The sequence below is a fragment of the Bos indicus x Bos taurus genome, chromosome X (assembly GCF_003369695.1).
Source record: "Bos indicus x Bos taurus breed Angus x Brahman F1 hybrid chromosome X, Bos_hybrid_MaternalHap_v2.0, whole genome shotgun sequence".
NCBI classification, from domain to species: domain Eukaryota; kingdom Metazoa; phylum Chordata; class Mammalia; order Artiodactyla; family Bovidae; genus Bos; species Bos indicus x Bos taurus.
The window spans coordinates 67488817-67509426 of NC_040105.1; the positions used below are offsets into that span (position 1 = coordinate 67488817).

At 39.4% G+C, this 20610-nt stretch overlaps 1 long non-coding RNA gene and 1 pseudogene across 26 annotated transcripts in view; one reads left to right on the forward strand and one right to left on the reverse strand.

Moving 5' to 3' along the window:
* The window catches only part of LOC113886947, an 83297-nt gene extending 67151 nt beyond the window's left edge, over positions 1-16146 (reverse strand). For 5 of the 25 annotated variants that reach the window (XR_003509607.1, XR_003509611.1, XR_003509601.1 and 2 more), the window contains exons 1-4: positions 15978-16143; positions 5202-5341; positions 4598-4784; positions 4053-4172 (exon numbers count right to left, since the gene is read on the reverse strand). This is a non-coding gene — a long non-coding RNA (uncharacterized LOC113886947). Of the gene's footprint in view, positions 1-4052; positions 4173-4597; positions 4785-5194; positions 5342-14877; positions 14964-15977 lie in introns of those variants that run through there. The other 20 variants (XR_003509603.1, XR_003509609.1, XR_003509599.1 and 17 more) reach the window with 16 other exon arrangements.
* A 3071-nt stretch (positions 16147-19217) lies between these two features.
* On the forward strand, positions 19218-20328 carry LOC113887240 (annotated as a pseudogene). Its single transcript, XR_003509676.1, has one exon. The product of XR_003509676.1 is annotated as a cellular nucleic acid-binding protein pseudogene (transcript).
* The last annotated feature ends 282 nt before the right edge of the window (positions 20329-20610 follow it).

The following is a 20610-nucleotide window of genomic DNA, read 5'->3' on the forward strand; positions in this document are numbered from 1 at the left end:
AATAAGGTAGTTGTTTGTGGTTGTTGCTGTTCAGTAGCTAAGTCATGTAGATTCTTTGCAACTTCATGGACTGTAGCCCGCCAGGCTCCTCTGTCCATGGGGTTCTCCAGGCAAGAATACTGGAGCAGGTTGCCATTTCCTTCTCCAGGGGATCTTCCTGGACCAGGGATTGAACCATGTCTCCTTCATTGGCAGGCAGATTCTTTACCACTGAGCCACCAATGTAGACAGCCAAGCAAATCCTTTTGGTATCACCTGTGTGCTCAGACACTTAAAATTGTGAAATATGGACAGAAACAGGTGATCAGTAGTGGAGACTACAGGTGAAACACTGCTTTAAGAGGTTATGATGGGAGATGAGTCATGAACATGAGGAAATCAACTATGACTAAGCAGAAACTTTGAGACCAAAAGTTATTAAAGCAGAACAACACAGAGCTGATACTGGCAAACAGCCTACAGGCCAAATCCAACACCATCCCTCCTTTTTATATAAATATGGTTTTACTGGAACACAGCCACATTTGTCCGTTTATGTACTGTTTCTGGCTGCTTTCACTACAGTGGCAAAAACCACATGGTCTACAAAGCCTAAAATATTTACTATCAGGCCCTTTATAGAAAAAGTTTGCCAACTTCTGCCACAGAGGACAGAATAGGCCAGTGGTAGCAAAACTGAGAAGTCATAAAAGAGAAACAGGGGCAGAAAGAATATTTGTCATGTTAAAAAGCAGAACACTAAAGATTCTGAAAATTTTTCTGCTGAGATCCCCACTAGTACTCTTACTATTACCCCCTGAACCCTGAATTTGCTGGACATTTAGACAAACTAAATAACACAAACCAAAGAGAAGATCCTCAGGGGGAAAAGATTTGTATTTAAAAGTAAATAAAGCATGAACTATATGAAACTACAAAGATAAACTATATTTATCTTTACTATGAAATGCAAGGGGAAAATAAACCATAAACAAAAAAGATACTTGAGATACATAAACAACTTCTATGTCAAATTGAGGAAAATATATCCATGACATATATGGAAGATTAAAAATCAGTGCAAAAAATAAACTCAAAAATAAGTCCCAAGAAAGATATTAACTGTTCCATCTCATTAGGAATCAAATAAATTAAAATATCAAGGGAGACCACTTCTCACTTTGCAACTGGCAGATTTTTAAGAGCCATAATATAGTATATTAGTAAGGATGTGGGAAAAAATAGGTATTTTCATACATCAAAGGAATTATACTTTTAATCCAGCCATAGGAAACAAACATGGATATGTGCAAAAACTTATTTATAGGATGTTCACATTAAGCATTATTCACACAAACTTAGAAGGGCAGCAATTGAACAAACACCCAAATACAAATTATTTTTTTACATTATAATGCCAATTAAAATATGTTTGTGCTGTGCTGTGCTTGGTCGCTCAGTTGTGTCCGACTCTTTGCCACCCCCCTGGACTGCAACCCGCCAGGCTCCTCTGTCCATGGGGGTTCTCCAGGCAAGAGTACTGGAGTGGATTGCCATGCCCTCCTCCAGAGGATCTTCCCAACCCAGGGATCAAACCAGGTCTCCCACATTGCAGGTGGATTCTTTACTGACTGAGCCACCAGGGAAGTTCAGTTTATTATTAATTTTTTTTATTAAACAGATGTTTAAGATGGCATGGGACATGCTTGAGATCTGCTGAATTTAAAAGCTTAGGCAACAAGGTTTCATTAATGACCCTAACATCAACAACTGACAGACTGTCACTCCAACCAAAACCTCACTTTGAACATAGAAACAAAGTAGTAAAAAATCAAATAGAAAGTAAAATTTAAAAATAGCAAAGGTAGCAGACCTAATTCAATATTATTGAAAACTAGGAAATTTTATTCTGGAAATACAAAGTAGTTTCATTACAAGGAAAGGTATTAAATATAACAAATACAACAAAAAGGGCAAAAAAAAGATTTACTTCCATGTTTAACGCTTATTTGACTGAGATCCCTGTTATTAGGTCCAGATCACATTTTGAGACATCAATGGGAGGATTAATTCCTCCTAATCCTGAAAGCCATTTAGGGTTTGATATAGCAAATTACCAAAGCCGTAGCCCCCTACACTGACTGCTAGGAGAGTGATTATATCAAGTAACCTGTGAATCAGATTCACTTTTGGGCCTACGTAGGGTAGAAGACATTCTGAAGAAGGCAAACACTGGAAATGATAATGTAAGAAGAAGAAGAAATAACAAACATACAGACAGTCATTTCTAAGTCATGCAAAGAAAGACATGTGGCAAGGAAAAGGATCCTTTAAGGGATGATAATATTAACAACATGGTCCATGAAGATTCTATTATTCTACCAAGAACTCAAGCCAATATCTAGATGACTATTAAGTCATGCACATAATGCACAGATCATGAGACACTTTCCAGTGCTAACTCAAGTATAGCTGTGTTACTGTTATTACAAGTATTTTAAATAAAAATCACCTTGAATGTTTGCTTTATCACCTCAAGTCTTCCTGTCTTAAAGACTTTATGTATATATATTATAGAGCAAGGATGGCATGCTATGGTCCATGGGCTGAATCTGGGCTGCTACCTGTTTTTGTTAAGGAAGTTATATTGGAGCACAGTCCTGCCCACTTGTTTCCATATTGTCTATGACTGTTTTCATGCTAGAGAGTGTGACACCCAGCTCTACCACTGACTGTCTGTTTTACACAGGTGGCAACACCTCTCCAATCCTCAGTTTCATTATCTATAAAGTAGGGAAAAAAATCCTCCTTCCCAGAGTTAACTTAAAATTAGATAACAAATATGTGTAAAGCACTTGCCTAGAACATAAAAGGCGCCTATAACTGATAAGCACTACTATTAATATTATATGATTTCAGAAATTTCCAAAAGCTGTGTGTATGTGCTAGATGACTAGCCTAAAGAGAAAAGAAAAAGAAAAAACAACAGACCTGCTATCACAAAAGCAAGAGAGGATGGATAACATGGCTAGAGAAGTACTAGGAAAAGAAATGGCATTCAGACAGGAAAAGTCAAATTTATAGAATGCATTTGGGCCCATATAGAGAAAGTGACAGGACTTTTTAAATTGCATGCTAACATTCATATCCTTATATGTAAACGGTGTCGTTTCAAAATACGTTGTGGTAAATGACACTGAACTCAGGGACTCTCTTTGTATCAATGAATATTTCCGACTTTTCTGTAGGGAAAAGACCGCTTTTCTATCATTCAGGTTACCTGTGCAGGCTAACCTACCTAATTATGCCAACAGAATTATCCAAACACACCAGAGAAAAACCAAGAACATTATGTTATGAAGGCACCATCTCAAGACCATCCCTATGAGAAAAGGTGACTTTTATTGCTTCCATGAAAAATGGCAGATACCAAGAAATGATCTGACCCTTGGGTATTAACTTTGGATAGAGGAGCTTAAGATAGGGGTGGCTTCTGCAGAGATCTCCCAAGAATGGCCATTTTATAGATGCTGCCTCGTTTAATTATGAACCATTTCAGTACTCCTTGAAGCCTATTAGGGGGTCAATGCCTGAGAAGCCAAAAATGAATGCTAGTCCAGTTTAAATGGATTATACTAAAAGATGCTGCTACCTCTGAAATTACTAATTCAAAGTGTTATATTCTTGTCTGCTGCTTAAATAATAAGCTTCTGCTAATGAGCTGGCTTTTGACAAGATGTATGCAGCTCCATAGGCTGATAAAGAAAAACTCTCAATAAGTCTGGTTTGAAAGAATAGACTCTCACCAAAGGGACTGTAATCAGTGCATGCTGAGATTATTTATGACATGCAGCTTATGCCACCTAGTTTACTTAGGAACCATTTCAATTCTTCTGATCCTCTGCAGGGGTGATCTCAGACTGGGTAAGCATATAACCTACCCCAACTGTTTTGAGAAGGATATATTGTAGAATAAACTACAGGCTTTAAAATTACTGGCCCCTAGAAATGACATTCCTACAAGCCTCCCTAATAGGAGTCAAGACAATGTCAATCTTTCCTCCTTCACTTACCTTAATCACTTTGTTACCTTAACCACTGAGAAGACCCACTCTTCTGCTGCACAGGCACTCACATGGCCAATCTGGTAGACTCTCTAAAACACTTTTCAAAGATATTCTCCACAGTTCAGCCTAGTGAGGGGTTACAAAAAGGAAAAAGATGCTTTCATCATCTTTGACCCTCCTATACTCAGTTTGGTCAGCCTCTATTGCACTGAGAGAGAGGGTGGAAGGTACTAAACAGGAGAATGGGAAGCGGGGAGAAAAGCACAGTATTTTTAGGTCCAACTCAACAATTTTTAATGCCACTTTTACACCAAAATGGAAAAACTTCTGATTTAACATTTATGATACACTATTTATTGGTTATTTATTCTTTTGTCTACTCTCACAGGAATGAAAGTCCCATGATGGCAGGACTTTGTTAATATCTAGAACAGTCTCCAGCACTCAGTGAGCACCTAATAAATATATGTTGAAGGAAGAGGGGAAGTGCCACATCAGAACCATCTCTTTTCTACCAACTGGGGAACCCCACCAAACCACCAGCAACTTACCAAGACTTCCCAACCATCTCACAAGGACATCCAAGGCAATGATGCTTTATTCTGGTTTGCTGGTAAACCCACTGGGCACGATGCCTCAGGATAAGTGACAAGTAGGTCTTGTTACTTGTTGCTCTTGACCAGTGACAAGGTTTCTAGCTGCCCAAGAATCTGCATTTTTAACAAGTATCCCAGGTGACTATATGAATAATAAAAAAATTACATCATGGACATTTCCTTTATTAGAGGAGCACAATCTCAGAGGCTATTTAAAAAACCTTTCACAGTGTGGAATAAAAATGTTTGTCTCACATGGCCTCCATGGACTTAGATGGAATCTAGAGAAAGCACTAGGTGGAAGACACAGTACTGGGCTAGGATTCAAATCTATTTTCTACACCAACCAGCTATGATCTTGTAAGAGATCATCTACAAAAATGCAAGAATGGGAGAAGGAGAGTTAGGCTCAGTAGTCTCTAGTATAGTCTGAATACTTTAAGACCTTTTTTCATGTCATAATGGGAAGATATGAAGTAACTGTCTAGGCCTAGTAAGACTACTTTTCCTGGCCCTTCCCACTAACTGGGCAAGCCCACCAGAGCTACTGACCACTTACTAAGACTTCACAATGGTTTGATAACCATGTGCAGGATGCTGACTTGAGCCTCTTCCAATTCTCTAGTAACCTCACTGGCCAGGCAGGGCTCAATATACCTCTTCACCTGTGGCATGGTTTCTGATCAAGTTTGGTGTCACCTGCAGGATAGAGAGAAGGAAGAAGAAACAAAGGTAAGAACAGTCAAAGTATGACATCTAGCTTTAATTTTACTTTTACCACCTTAAGACAAGTCATCTAGGTCCACACCATGGACCTCAGAATTCACTCTTGTCAAGCACTATTATTAGCATCACAATTATCTTCTTTATCTGGCAAAGACTCTTACAACACACACATTTAATAAGGATCCTTGCCTCTATTTTTTTTATGGGTTAAATATTTATTTATTTTTTTTTAAATGAGACATCTTGGGTACAGAGGCACCAAGTAAATATACCAAAGCATTAGAACTCAGATCTGAACTAATGCTGATCCTCCTAGCTGCCTACCCTCTTTAGAGCTCAATCAATATCCTATCTTTGAATGGAGGTAAACTTGGTATCTTAGGGGCCCTTATGGCAATTATGACTTTTTATTCCATGCTGCTGCTGCTGCTAAGTCGCTTCAGTCATGTCTGACTCTGTGCAACCCCATAGACAGCAGCCCACCAGGCTCCTCTGTCCCTGGGATTCTCCAGGCAAGAACACTAGAGTGGGTTGCCATTTTATTCCATATTCCTGACTAAAAGTGAACTAAACCTCCATCTAATCATCATATAGCACTTGGTTCACACTGATAAGGAAAGGTAACAAAACCGTGGGCTCTGGACCAAGGCCTGTCATTTACAATCTCAACTCCCACCAGGACTGACCTTACCCATATCAATTGTGTGCATTACCAAAAGGATCACGAGGAGCTAGGTAGGCCCATGGCTAGTCCTCTACCTCCAAGACCCAACCACGAGGAGGAATGCGGCTCTGAGACCTGAGACCCACACAGGATAAGCCAAAGTCCCCAAAGGATTCTTTGTAAGGAAGCAGCCTACTGCCTTTAAGTTTCCCAGTCCCTAGCTGCTTTGCATGAAAAGCAAACCCAGAAATCTAGCAATTCAGTGATGACCCAAAGCCCAGGATATTAATTACCATTAGATGCTGGCAACACCAACTACTATAACTAGACTTCCTCTTACTGCAGGGAAGTGCAGGCAACCTTCAAATCCCAGAAGACCCAAGGAGCAGTTTCTCAGGGTTTATTTTTAACTGTTTCACCTACAGTTAAACAGAATACAGTGTCCTATAATTTACTAGTGATAATGAAGCCCAAGAGAAAGCTCTCCCACCGTAAGTTAGGAAGATTCCTACTGGATAGTATAAGTGTTGGGGGATGACGATGAGGCAGCTTTGATGGGTTTGAGCCTTCTCTTTATTGGATAAAGTAAAGCAGCCATTGCTGCACACCCATAAGCAGCTGTTCCCATCAGCGATTTTTTAGCTTATTAAGTCCAAAGGGGCAGGGGTGGGAAAGGAATGTGTATAGGTCCTAATTGGGAAATACACAGTAAGTGTAAAGCCTGACTCATGAAATGCCTGCACTAAGGAACCAAGAATAATTACTAGTTAGTGCCTTTCTCTAAAGATAGAGGTCTTATTTCCACCATACCCTATTTCCACCTGGCCCAGCTCTTTTCTAAACTAAACTGCTCCAGTTCCCAGCTTCCTCACCAACCCATTTATTCCACTTCTGTTCAGGTCAGCAAATTTCTAAATAGAAATCATTTCAATGTTTGTCTTAACTTTGCTGGTCATAAACACACTGTGAGAAAAAAAATTCCAGAAATACATTAAGAATAGAAAGCAAAAGTCATAGAATCCCAGAAAGTTTAACACTTGGGATATATTCTTCTTTATAACTTTTATGTACACATACAAACATGAATTTTTTCTTTTTATTGGAGGATAATTGCTTTAGAATATTATGTTTGTTTCTGCCATACATCAACATGAATCAGCCACAGGTATACATATGTCCCTTTCCTCCTGAATCCCCCTCCCATCTCCTTCCCCATCCCATCCCTCTAGATTGTCACAGAGCACTGGGTTGAGCTCCCTGTGTCACACAGCATAATCCCACTTGCCATCTATTTTACATACGGTAATGTTTGTATTTCAGTGCTACTCTCTCCATTTGTCCCACCCACTCCTTCACCCAGTGTTCACAAGTCTGTTCACGTGTGTCTCTACTGCAGCCCTGTGAATAGGTTCATCAGTACCATCTTTCTACATTCCATATGCATGCATTTTATTTAACAAGCTGGATGAAACCATGGCCTTTCTTTCAATTAATATACTGGGTACATCTTTCCAAGTCAAAAATTCATCTACAAGACTATTTTTAATGCCTGTGTTGTATTATTACATGAATACACCAAAAAATTTATTCAAATTCCTATTAAAGAATGGTCAATTTTTTCCATTTTTTATTGCTATGAACATTCCCATACCTAAATCTTTTAAAATATCCTTAGAATATTTTTGAAGAACATTTAAAATTTATTTAGAATATTTAGAGTATAGCCCTAGAAATGAAACTGCTAGGTCAAAGGATATGCAACACTTATTGTGGCCACTAATATATACTGCCAAATTGCTCCTACAAAGGATTACATGGAAATTGGATCTATCCCACCAACGCTGCTGCTGCTGCTAAGTCGCTTGTCGTGTCCGACTCTGTGCGACCCCATAGACGACAGCCCACCAGGCTCCCCCGTCCCTGGAATTCTCCAGGCAAGAACACTGGAGTGGGTTGCCATTTCCTTCTCCAATGCATGAAAGTGAAAAGTGAAAGTGAAGTCGCTCAGTCGTGTCCGACTATTAGCGACCCCATGGACTAGAGCCTACCAGGCTCCTCCACCCATGAGATTTTCCAGGCAAGAGTACTGGAGTGCGGTGCCATCGCCTTCTCCATCCCACCAACGCTAGTGTAACATTTTAAAACCTTTGCCCATGTGATACATGTTAAGGGTAGTACTGCATTTTTTTTTATGAATACAGATATTTTTTACTTAAGAGAATTACAAAGATAAGCAAGATATAGCCTCTGCCTTTGAACTTAAATGAAAGGAAACAGACACAAACAGGTAACATTTACTATTATCATATTCATGATAAAAAAGGTTTCAGTTCATGGAGCCTCCTTTGAGTCTGCAGCTATTGCCAATAGAGAAGGTCCAAGAGAATATTATTAAACAGCAGCCCCAATTTTAAAAATCCATTTACTAAAATTCCAAGGAGTTGGGCTAATGCTATCACATCAGTGGCACTTGCTATCACTTTGTTGTTTCTCCTTCCTCAGTTCTTAAAGGAAAGAACCAAGTGGAAGCTGCCCAGGGAACAACCTGCTCCCTCTCCCCGCCAGCCAGTGAAGTGAATTAAGTGTAGGGCAGTATATTACTGGAAGCATTTACTGATGCTGGATCTGAACTTCCATTTTTCCTTCTCCTATTTCCAGTAAACAATGATGAGCTGCAGTCATTTTCTTTAGGAAACAAAATATCTTCTCTTCTTGAGAGCCTTATTCCCAGGCAAATATGTTTATACATAATAACCATGCCAACTTGGAAAATAACAGATAAGAATCAAAAGAAATTACTTTTCAGCACCATGATGGGTCAGATACAGATGAAATCAAAATAGATGCCAACACAAATACTTTTAAAAGCCCACCCAACAAAGATGGAGGGATAGGCAATAAAGCAAATACAGCAAAATGTTAATTGCACTATCTAGGTGGTGAGTATACAAGTTTTCACTGTCAATTCTTCCAATCTTTCTGTATGAAAATTTTCATAAAATGCTGCAAAAAGTTCAGCAAGCAGCTTGAAAATAATGCTGTAAGGTCTTTCCCTCCATTTTACTGCTAGAATGAGACACTCATTCTCTTAATTTTGCTTTTTTAGATCTAGATTTCTTGCATCAGACTTGGAGCTCTCCAACTTTTTAATGAAGTGAAATGAATGACAATATACTCAGGCAGGTTACCAACACAACATGTGGTAGGTTAGGGAAGGTTGAGAAAGGAGGACCCTAAGCTCCTGGAAGTGCAGGTTCACCACCTGTTATGTCTGAATAAGTGACTATTTCAGAAATCCCATTTCTCAGTTAAAAATTAACATTCAGACCCTCTAAACATTTGCCTCAGCCTACTTTTCTGCTTTATCTCATATGAATTCCTTATTTTCCATATTCTCACTGCAAAGAGCTGTGTAGGAAGGAGGGGGGCAAGGGATAAGGAACCAAAGCATGATATGCCCATATGCTTGAAGTTAAGATATAACAAAAGGAATTTTAATTTCCAGGGTTGAAGCTCAAAACTCGATGTTGAAGGACATGGTACAACTGACAGACTGCAGGACTCTGGGGAAAGCCTTATAATCAATCTCCTAGTTTGAAGTGTGTCCTGATTGGACCATCTGTAAAACAGGAAGAAGACTCATCATAATGATCAATGAGGTAAATAAATGAGTTTCTGAGATGTTAAAAGTATCTCTAGTGAATGGGGAGGGGAATGAAGCCACGACTGTTGAGTAATGATCCAAGATAGGATAGGCAATCTTTTTCCAGAGCTAAGCTTTGAGGGTCACCATGTCTCTGATGTGGCGCCTCACTCTGCTCTTGTAGGTCAAAGAGGCCACAGACAAAACATCAACAAATAAGCATAGCTGTGTTCCAACAGAACTTTATTTGCACAACTATGCAGACCATGAACTGTATTTGTCCACCTCTGATCTAGAATGTGAAGCCTACATAGGAATACCATTTGGAGGACCTGAGGAGGAGTGAAAAGAGGATGAGTCTACATATAGGAACCATTTAGCAAACACCAGACAGTAAGGATGAGGCTCCTGATCTGATAGCTTTCACCCAGGTTCCACCAAGGAAGAGACTGTCAGCAGCAGCAATAGTAGCAACATCTGTAAATACCAAGGACTGAAATCCAAACACAAAAACAGCATTATCTCATGAGAAATTCTTGAGAAGATATATCCATAACTAGGAAGAAACAGCAAGTTTCTGACTACACACATTTTGAAGAAACAGTTGACAGTTCAGAGCCTGTGGAGATCACGTTAGCAGGCACACAATAAATGTTTGTTGATGAGCCATTCATTTATTCATCCAATAAACATTTACTGAGGCCTACGAATGTGCCAGGCTGGGCTCTGGAGATGAAGACACTGTCCCTGCCCTCAAGGAGCTCACAGTCTAACTGATAACAAAGGAAGGGAGACAGGCATATACACAGACAATTACAATACAACCTGATAAGTGCTGTAACACTTATCAGGTTGTATTATAATGGCCGATGTAAAATTCATTTCCAGGGGGCGCTGCTCCAGGCTGCTGCGGGCTGTAACATCAAGAGAGGGGAAGAACAAACTGAAGAAATCAAAGGTTAAGTGCTTTTGGGCTATTTCAAATATGCAGGTTCTCCCTAACTCCTGATCATAAATGAATTTGGGAACTAAGTACTGGCATGACATAAAATGGGACTCCCACTCTTAAGGTAGGTACAGACCTCCAGTAAAGGACCTTCTCAATCACCTCTACAAAACAAGCTTTGTTGCTGTTACTTTGTTTCATTTTGCTTATTATACTCCAACCTTCCCACCATACACATAAGCCTATTCTTCAACTAGCTGAAAAAATGCTGAAAAATGGGAATTTACAACTAGATTAATTCCATAAAACTAGGTAACAAAAAGCAGTAATGGCTCACTTGACACCTCTATATCCAATAATCCCCCTTAACTGAAAAAATAAAAATTAGAATGTGACTAAATATAAAGGAGATAGTATATAGCTCATGGAGTGGGAATAATAATTTAGAACGTTCTACTTAGTAAATATAATTAAACAGATTCTGAACCATAAATAACAGACACAGTTTCAGGAAACCAAAATAAAATACCTTACCACTCTCCAAGATCTTTGAGAATATATAATCTAAATCACTTCCGTATTAGAAATAAGAAAAATAAAAAACAGGTAACACACTCTTCCCAACACCTTCTCAAAATTCAGTGAGAGGTAGTAAGAGACTCCTTGAGGAGAGATTACTAGGGTTAACTAGTCATTTGGTTCACATGATTTTATACAAAGATAGGATGGAATTTTTGTGTGTCACACAGTTCTTAAAGCCTAGGTTTTTAATGGCTCTTTTGTCTCTGCACCAGCAAACTGAACTGATGACATCAATAAATTGTTTCCATTTACACTGAGATCCCTGTCTTGGGACCCAGTGTCTCTGAGGCCACTATTTTCTACACTTAACATACCATTTTCCCCTAAAGTCATTACATTGCTCTTTTCTTCCCTGTTTCATTCTGCCGATTGTCAGCCCACATGCACAATGTCTTCTCAGGTGTTGCAGTTTGTTCCTTTTACCACATTACATCTCCAAAGAGTTCCATGTCATCTACAAATGTGAACATTACACCTTGTACATATCTTCCCCCAGATCACTCATAATAACATCAATCCCCCAGTGGATGCGGGAAGGGTGGCTAGGCTACCATTTTGTGTCTTATCTATGTTGGTTGCCATGTCTTATTAGAGGCAAAACGTTGCCATGTCTTCTCCCCACACCCATAACCAGGGAGCATCACTGCTGTGCAGCAATCAGTGCTTTCTTTTCAGATAAAAAGAAATAGCTATCTATTTAAAAAACAGATAAATGTTTCTCAAAATGGCTACCAAGAATTTCACATGTATTCCATGCAGTAGTTGTCTTATTTTTTCATACTCAATAGCAACAAACATATACCAGGTGTGTATGTCAACAAATGACAAGGGGTAATAGATTCTTTATATAGAGCACATAATATAGAGCTCTTACAAATATACAGCATTCAGACCCAAGTTGAATAGTTCACAAAAGGAAATAATAGCTAATAATTAGCATTTGAGAATCCAGCTTCATCAATAATACAGAGAAATGTACCATAAATCAAAGATACCATTCTTATACATGTAAAATTACAAAAAAAAAATTATGTAGCTGCTGCTAAGTCATTTCAGTCATGTCTGACTCTTTGAGACCCTATGGACTGTAGCCTGCCAGGCTGCTCTATCCATAGGATTCTCCAGGCAAGAATCATGGGAGTGGGTTGCCATTTCTTAATGTAACTAAATGGGTACAAAAATTGACATAATGTTTTGGAATGCTATTATGGCAGGTCTTTAAAATGTTCAAAGTTTTTGATGAGTAATTGTAATTCTTAACTCTATAATATAAAGAATAACTCAAAAGAGAAACAATAAAAACTAAATGAAAAGACATTAATCATTAACTTAAAATACTGAAAATCTTAAGTACTTCCACACAATAAAATATCATGAAACCATTCAATGACAATTACAAAAATATTTAACATGGAAAAATGCACATTATAAACTCAAAACATGACATAAAATAATATAAATATATGATCCCTGTAGAAAAATCCAGAAAGAATGAAAAGAAGCAAATACATTTATTAACACTGGTTATCTCTGTGAGGTGAAATTATGGATCTTTTTCCCTCATATTTTCCCCTCAGACGAAGCTACAATGAATATTGACCACATTTCTAGACTGACGGAACTATTCAAACTTAATGGAAGAAAAACCACAAAACAGTTGACTGATTTGACCACATGATTTCAAATTTCTACTAACCAAAAATTTAAATACAAAAATTAAGAGGCAAACAATAACCTGGAGTACATATTTATAAATTACAGAAATTTGAGTAATAGCCTTTATTTATAGAACACATTCAAATAGATAATAAAAATAAAACTAAAACTCCAACTGATAAATCATTTAAGACATGAACTACCATCATATGAAAGAAAAATCAAGCTACTAAGAAACATATGGAGGAAAAAAGAATCCAAACTTAAAACCAAAGAAATGCAAAATTAAAGTAATACTGGTTTTTAATCCATTGAAATAACGTTTTTGACTACTCAATGCTTGTGTAAATTGGTACAATCTTTTCAGAAAGAAACTTGGCAATACATATTAAGTGTTAAAAATGTTCATATCCTTTGACATAGTAATTTCACTTCAAATGTATCTATCCCAACCAAATAATAAATGAAATCCATGTATTTTCTGTCTTTTATTATAAGAAAGAAAATTACAATTTTCTTTCCTTTACAATTAACATTGCTATCAAACACCAAAATATTAACAATGGGTAAGGAAAAAATCTCTACTGCAGCAAATGACTGGTTGTCTCAAAGCATGAGACCAGACCTCAAATCTGGCAAAACAAGAAGGGTGTGTCCAGCCTGCCGCAGTCGGCCATTTTAAACCCTCTGCAGAACAAAAAGCATAGAAGACAAGGGTAGGTAAGGATGACCACCCCACTAGGCTCCAGATCAATACTTTACTTTTTGTCTTCCACATATGTAACCTTATACAATGCACTGAGTAAAAATTAGCAAATAGGTCTCCTTTCTTAAATAGCATAGGTTAAGTTATGAATAAAATTTGAAATCATAAGTGGAGGGTCCTTTAAATTTGCCGCATCATTTTGGTGGATAAATATAATGTTTAAGAACACAGAATTCTGAAGCCATACTACCTGAATAAAAATCCAATCTCAGTCACTCAAAAGGATATAAAGCCTTGGATTTACTTTATCTGTATCCCTCAGATTTCTCATTTGTAAAAGATGAATAATGGTACTGCTATTTCATAAGACTGTGGAGAGTACTAAATTAGTTAAGGCATGTGTAAAAGCATATAGACCCAGTATCTGACACATAGTTTAAGCTCCAAATACGTTTAAGTTTAATTATTATTATAGTTAGGCAAACAGGCCCGAGAAGGATAAAGACCAGTATTAGATCACAGCTAGGATTAGTGAAAAGGCCTGTTTCAATTTTGAATCCTGTGCCTTTTCTTCTACATATTTAACTGCTAAATTACTAGTTTTAGCGATGATTAACAATAGATCTTTACTGACAGCCCTCTAAGAGCCATGACAGTGCTGCTGCCTAAAAATAAAACAAAATAAAACAAAACCGTCCCCCTAGATGAAACTGTGCTCAAAGTTCTACAGAAAAAAAAAAAAATAATAATTTAGAAGACAAGGTGTGAAACCCAGGTCACCTACATACTACCGTCACCATTCGCCTAGATCCCAGGTTTAAAGCAAAGTGGAACAAGGACTTGGAAACAGCCAAATCCTCACCCCTACAACCTCAAGGGGAGAAAATCAAGGGCTTCTGACCAACTGTAGATTCTCACAGTATTGCAACCACTGAGTTCTGCTACTCTGATGGAATGAGAGAAGGTGTCCGGAGCCAAGGACACCGGCCCACTATCTCCGTGTCCAACAGAGAGCCCTCCAGAGGCGTACTGCCCGAACGTGGCCTTGTCACGAAGTGCTCGCGTTTTACGCATTTCTTACACACAGCCAGCTGCTGCAACCTTTTGTAAAATCATCATCGCCTCCGCATTTTTGAACCCGCATTATTCATAGGCCAGAGAGGGGCTAAGATTCTGAGTCAGTATCTAGTGGATCTAGCCACAGCCTAGGACAGCTCCGACTCAGGCTGATCCCCTCACCCAACCAGAAAGGTCGATCTGCTCCTCGGCAGGCCCTCCTAGACCAAGATGGCCAAGCAAAAAGACAACTTACCTCCCCCCTCGCCATTTTGCAATCTTAATTACGCGTACGCTGCGCGCCTCCTCGCGTCATTTCGCTTGAAATACGCATGCGCCCCTCTCCCCCTCGCGTTAAATCCAACCTTCACAATGTCGTCTCAAATGCGCATGCGCAGCTTCACTCCCGCGGGTACCAACTACCAACAACTTTCCTTTCTTAAATACGCATTCGATACCCACTCCGCGCCCCAAGCCTTGCGCATGCGTATCTCCGGCTGTCCCTAGTGGAGCGTCCCCGCCCCCCACCCCCACCCCGCACATCAGACCACAAATACAGTGGACTCTCCGCGGATACGATGGACTAACTGTACTAAGCCATTCTATATAGGAGACTTGAGCATCCGCGGAATTTAGTCTTTGCGGGGGTTCTGGAACTAATCCCCCACGGTTACCAAAACACGACTATATATCTGCGTGCTACCGCGTCGTGCATCCTCACACTCTCAAGTATATTTGCGCACTGCGTCTGTCCCCCGACCTCCGTTTTTTATATATAAGTGCCTGATGATATCTAGATGTGCTTCTCCCTACAATTGTGCCCCCAGTGCTCAATAAAGAAGAGTCATTACCAGCCTTACTTGATAGGGGTAGGTGTGATAAACTAGGTAAGTGGAATGCGGGAAAGACGTCAAAGCTTGCAGGTGTTCAGAGCAGATGCCAGATCTAGATAGAATCCGCCCTGACTCCCAGGGAGGGGCTTAGAGTACCCTCGGTTTTCCGTAATAAGACCTACCACCCTGAACAAAGGCAAAGAAAGCTCTCATAATCGCCTAGTACTACAGCCCCGACCTTTAAATACATCTTCTACTGCATATGAGGAAATCCAAGAAATTTTAATGCAGGGAACATTATGGAAAATGCCGACGCTCAGGTGCACAACCTTGATTAAAGGAAAGAAGCCTGTATTACTTTTACAATGGGAACTAAATGGTCAACATCCTTTTGTAGGTCTGAGGCCCGTACTGTCCCCCATTTTTTCCTCTCGTGAACGGGGAGAACACACAAATTAAGGATCCCCCTGGCCCGAGTTCCCTCCTCCACCCTCCATGTTCTTCCCCTATGTCGTTCCTTTACCTCCTGGCTGAATCGAAGGTCATAGCATAAATTCTTAGCGCCGGCCGTCCCAAAATATGGTGAAAGGGAACGACGGCACAGAGTTCGCGGCGCAAGAGCAGGCCAAGGTGGCAGTGGACAGCAGGCTGAGGACCAGCCCTGCCTCCAGCCGCAACGCTGATATCCAGAGAGGACCGCCTCCAGGATAGCTGCAATGTGCTTCAGGCGCATGCGCCGAGCACGCCCTCTTCTCCCGACCCCCGCCCCCACTCAAGCCTAGCTCTCTCCAAGGCAAACTTTTCGGCGGTCTTCACTCTTTCACCCTTACGCAGGTCCGTAGCTCATCCTGCTTCTTCAACATTTTCTCCCCTTAGTCACACAGGCCTCCGCCACCTTTCCCTCAGCCCCTTTCCTCATGTATCCTTCTCCTGTTCTTAGCCCACCATTTCAATGCCATTCTCCCCCTTGGCTGCCTTTGTTCGGTTATCCTTAGTGGCCTATTCTTGTATTCTTGGCCTTGCCTGATCTGCAGCCCTATTGGTCCTCTTACTCATCCCCTTGCGTGTCTGATATTGCAAACTGTAAAAAAAAAAAAAAAAAAAGGCAAAAAATACTGTTTAAAAGGTATTATACCCTCACAATCTTCTCCAAAGCAGCTCTCAAACTGCTCCAAAAGAGCTCTCAACTAGCTAGTGTTGGGCAAACAATGCCTGGTTGATGAAGAACCAACGAAGGAGACTCAGAGGCAGGGAACCAAAAGACCTTATGCACAGAGCATAAAGGGAAAGGGTGTTCAATTAGTTTGGGGGTAAGAAGGAGTATGCAACACCTTTTTCTTTCTCTTCATAACCCTGGTATTGTCTGGCCATTAAAAATACTGTTCAGTGTCCTTCAATGTTAAAGGCTTGTCTTCTGTGAGAAGTTCACGTAGTAATTTTGAGAGAAGTGTATTGAATAGACTCTGAAATAGACTCCTCCTTGAATTTGAGAAGCAGAGAATACAAAATAATGTTTTGTTTCCCATTATGATGTTTTACTTTGGTGGCTGGTTCTTCTTGCTTTCTAAGAAAGCCAGTTTGGAAATACCAAAATTTAAGCCTCCCCCCCGCCCCAATTCCATAAATTCTGAGACCTGTAAAATGTGTACATCATCCTTTCTAATTGTTAAGAATGTTGAGACCAAAGCTTTCCCTTTAAGATAAGGAACAAGATAAGATGTGCACTTTCACAACTTACGTTTGGCAATTTAATGGTGGTTCTAGCAAATGTAAGAAATCAAGGCAAACTCAAGAGATGTAGAAAAAGCATTTGACAAAATTCAATATGGCTGAGCCACTAGTTGCATTTACATGGTTATCATTATGTAAATGTTGGATATTGACCAAATCAATATTAGGAGAAAGGTGAAAGTGGGGGAAGGCAAGTGGAGTGCTAGAGCATTAAGTGTACCAAAAGATGATGTAGGTAAAAGAGGGCTAAATGTTTATTCTCTGAAATGGAAAATCATAGATAATGTCTAAAATGGAAATATCAAGAAGCCATAATATAAGCATTATTTATAGTTATGAACCAAACTATGAGTTAAAATCATTTAATGAATTGAAAGATTAATGGGTCACCACCAGCATTTTTTACAACATGACAGAAAACATCAAAGTACACTGCAAGAGGACTTCCCTGGCAGTACAGTGGTTAAGACTTCATGCTTCCAGTGTAAAGGACTCATGTTAGATCTCTGATCAGGGAACTAAAATCCCACATGCTGCACAGTGCAGCCAGAAAGAAAAAAAAAATGCATTGCAGGGAATTGGTAGTCCAGTGGTCAGAACTGCATGCTCTCACTGTGGAGGGCCCAAGTTCAATCCTTGGTTAGGAAACTAAGGTTTCACAAGCTGTGTGGCACAGCAACATATATATATGTTGTTGTTGTTCAGTCATTAAGTCATGTCTGACTTTTGTGACCCCATGGGCTATAGCCCGCCAGGCTCCTTTGTCCATGGAATTTCCCAGGCAAGAATACTGGAGTGGGGTGCCGTTTCCTTCTCCAGGGGATCTTCCCTACCCAGGAACTAAACCTGCATATCCTCAATTAGCTGGCAGATTCTTTACCACTGAGCCACCAGGGAAGCCCTACATGGGCTTGTATAGTCATAATCCTACATATGGCTATTATGGCCAACATAATTTTAAAGTGCATTGTAGACATTAAGAGTAATTATTTTTTTTTTAAACTTACTTGAGTTATAGCACACACTCACATACATACCCTCTATTGTGATGTAAAATAAATTTCTCCCTTCATTCTTTCCTGTCTCAATTAAACCTGTTTGAAAATCTATACTTTAAACTATGGGCATGCATTACTTTAATAAAAATATAAACCTATAAAGGAATTTAAACATGATAATATGGTTTATTTAATGAACATATATCAAATTTTAAAACAGAATTTTTGCCATTTTAAACAATTTATGAAGCACCATTTAATTATTTAAGAATAAAGTTCATTACATTACTCTATATTTGGCATGTGCACATGCTCTTTATCTATAACTTTTATTAATTTTTGAAAACATTTTTCTTTGTGGTTGCATTTATGAAACCAGTTGTACATTCCGATCAAGTCATATTGAAATTAAAGGGCAATTGCTACATTCACTATTCTTATGTCTATACATTTGTACTGGCTTCCTGAAAAAAATTCACATACAAAACGTATAGCTAACTAGTAACTTAAAGAAAAATATTTATTGTGGATTTTTAAAATTACACAACTTAAACCTTATTTCAAAAATTGTAAAATTTAGAGAAGGAAAATAAAGAGGAAAAAGTCTTATTGAATCATATAGCTCCAAAATAGCTAGAGGTTATATTTCAGTGTCTAGCTTTCTATACTTGTTTCTGTATCTATATAAATGGACATGTCCATAAATCCTTATGAGTTTTATATATTATATAAACAACTTAGGAAACAGAGAGGAATACTGTCCAGTATTTAAATTAAGGTTTTGTAATTTATTTTCCAAGGAATATCATGTTCTTCATACTGAGTGATTCAATCATATATGTTTTGTACCTTAAATGGTTATGATGATCTTGAAAACTAAGATTCTTGCAATAGGCTAAATTGTGAGTAAATCTTCCTGTGGCATTTTACAGATTTTTTTTCCATTTTATGTATATCATATCTTTATAGACATTTGTATTTCATTTTTAACCCCCGCAAATGAATTACTCTAATTTGTCATAATTTGTTTCTGGATTAGATACATCTCACACATGTTTTTCCTATGTCTATAGCACATGTATAAAAACTGGTCATCTACTAGACCACAAAGCAGACCTAAGACTTGATTATATGAAATCCTACAGGGTACATTTTCTGAACAAGAAGGGATTCAAACTCAAACTTCAAGACCCAAGAAACGTTTATTTAATTGAAAACTAAACAAAAACGGAAAACACCACCCAGCTGTGCTTTGGGCTTCAACTACAGGAGGAAAGTCAGGTGGGAGGGGCTGCTGGAAAGCCTGTGACATAAGAATGGGACTGTGCGCAAGCCTTGTGTGACGTCGCTGAGGCCCCTAGAGAAAAACTGCCAGTTCTGTCTAAGCCGCCGTAAGGAGAGGTTGTGCCGGGGCCTCCGGGGCAGCAGTGGACCCACTCACTTGCAGATCCCACCACAGCCATGAGCAGTAAGGAGTGCTTCAAGTGTGGACGCGTTGGCCACTGGGCCCCGGCATGCTCTAAAGGAGGAGGAGCTCGGGGGCGTGGAGCTAGAGGCCGTGGCCATGGAGCTCAGTGTAGTTCAACCACCCTACCCGTCATCTGTTACCGCTGCGGTAAATTTGGTCATTATGCTAAGGACTGTGACCTTCTCGATGACATCTGCTACAACTGTGGGAAAAGTGGCCACATTGCCAAAGACTGTGCCGAGCCTAAGCGAGAGGGAGAGCGTTGCTGTTACACCTGTGGCAGACCAGGCCATCTGGCTCGTGATTGTGACCGTCAGGAAGAGCGGAAGTGCTACTCTTGCGGCAAAAGTGGCCACATTCAAAAATACTGCACCCAAGTCAAGTGCTACCGTTGTGGCGAGATTGGCCACGTGGCCATCAATTGTAGAAAGATGAATGAGGTCAACTGCTACCGCTGTGGCGAATCCGGACATCTAACCCGGGAATGCCCAATTGAGGCTAACACTTAATTTTTCCCTTTGTTCCCCACCTCTTTTTGCTGACTCATAATTGTATTATTGTCTCTGAAACCTCTTCTTTGACCAAAGATTGATAGACTGAGGCTACTTCCGGGTCAGTGAATTTTAACTACCATGTTAAAAGAGGAAAGGGCTGGTTAAAAAATAAAAATCTCAAAAAAGTTACTCACTTGTAGATGTCTTATAATTAATGTTTCTGCGTCACTGATGACTCGGATCATTGAACATCCTGAGCGTTAGGCAACTTCTAGATTCTTTGAATGCATTTTGATTTAACATTTAAGAGCCACTGTGTGCCAGCCACTGTTTGAGGAATTGGATACATATCAGTGAATAAATCAGACCAAGTTTGCAAACACAGGCCTAGAATCTATTAACAAGTAAAATAGTGTGTCAGATGAAGATAAATTGCCATAGAGGAAAAAAAAACAAACACCAGGT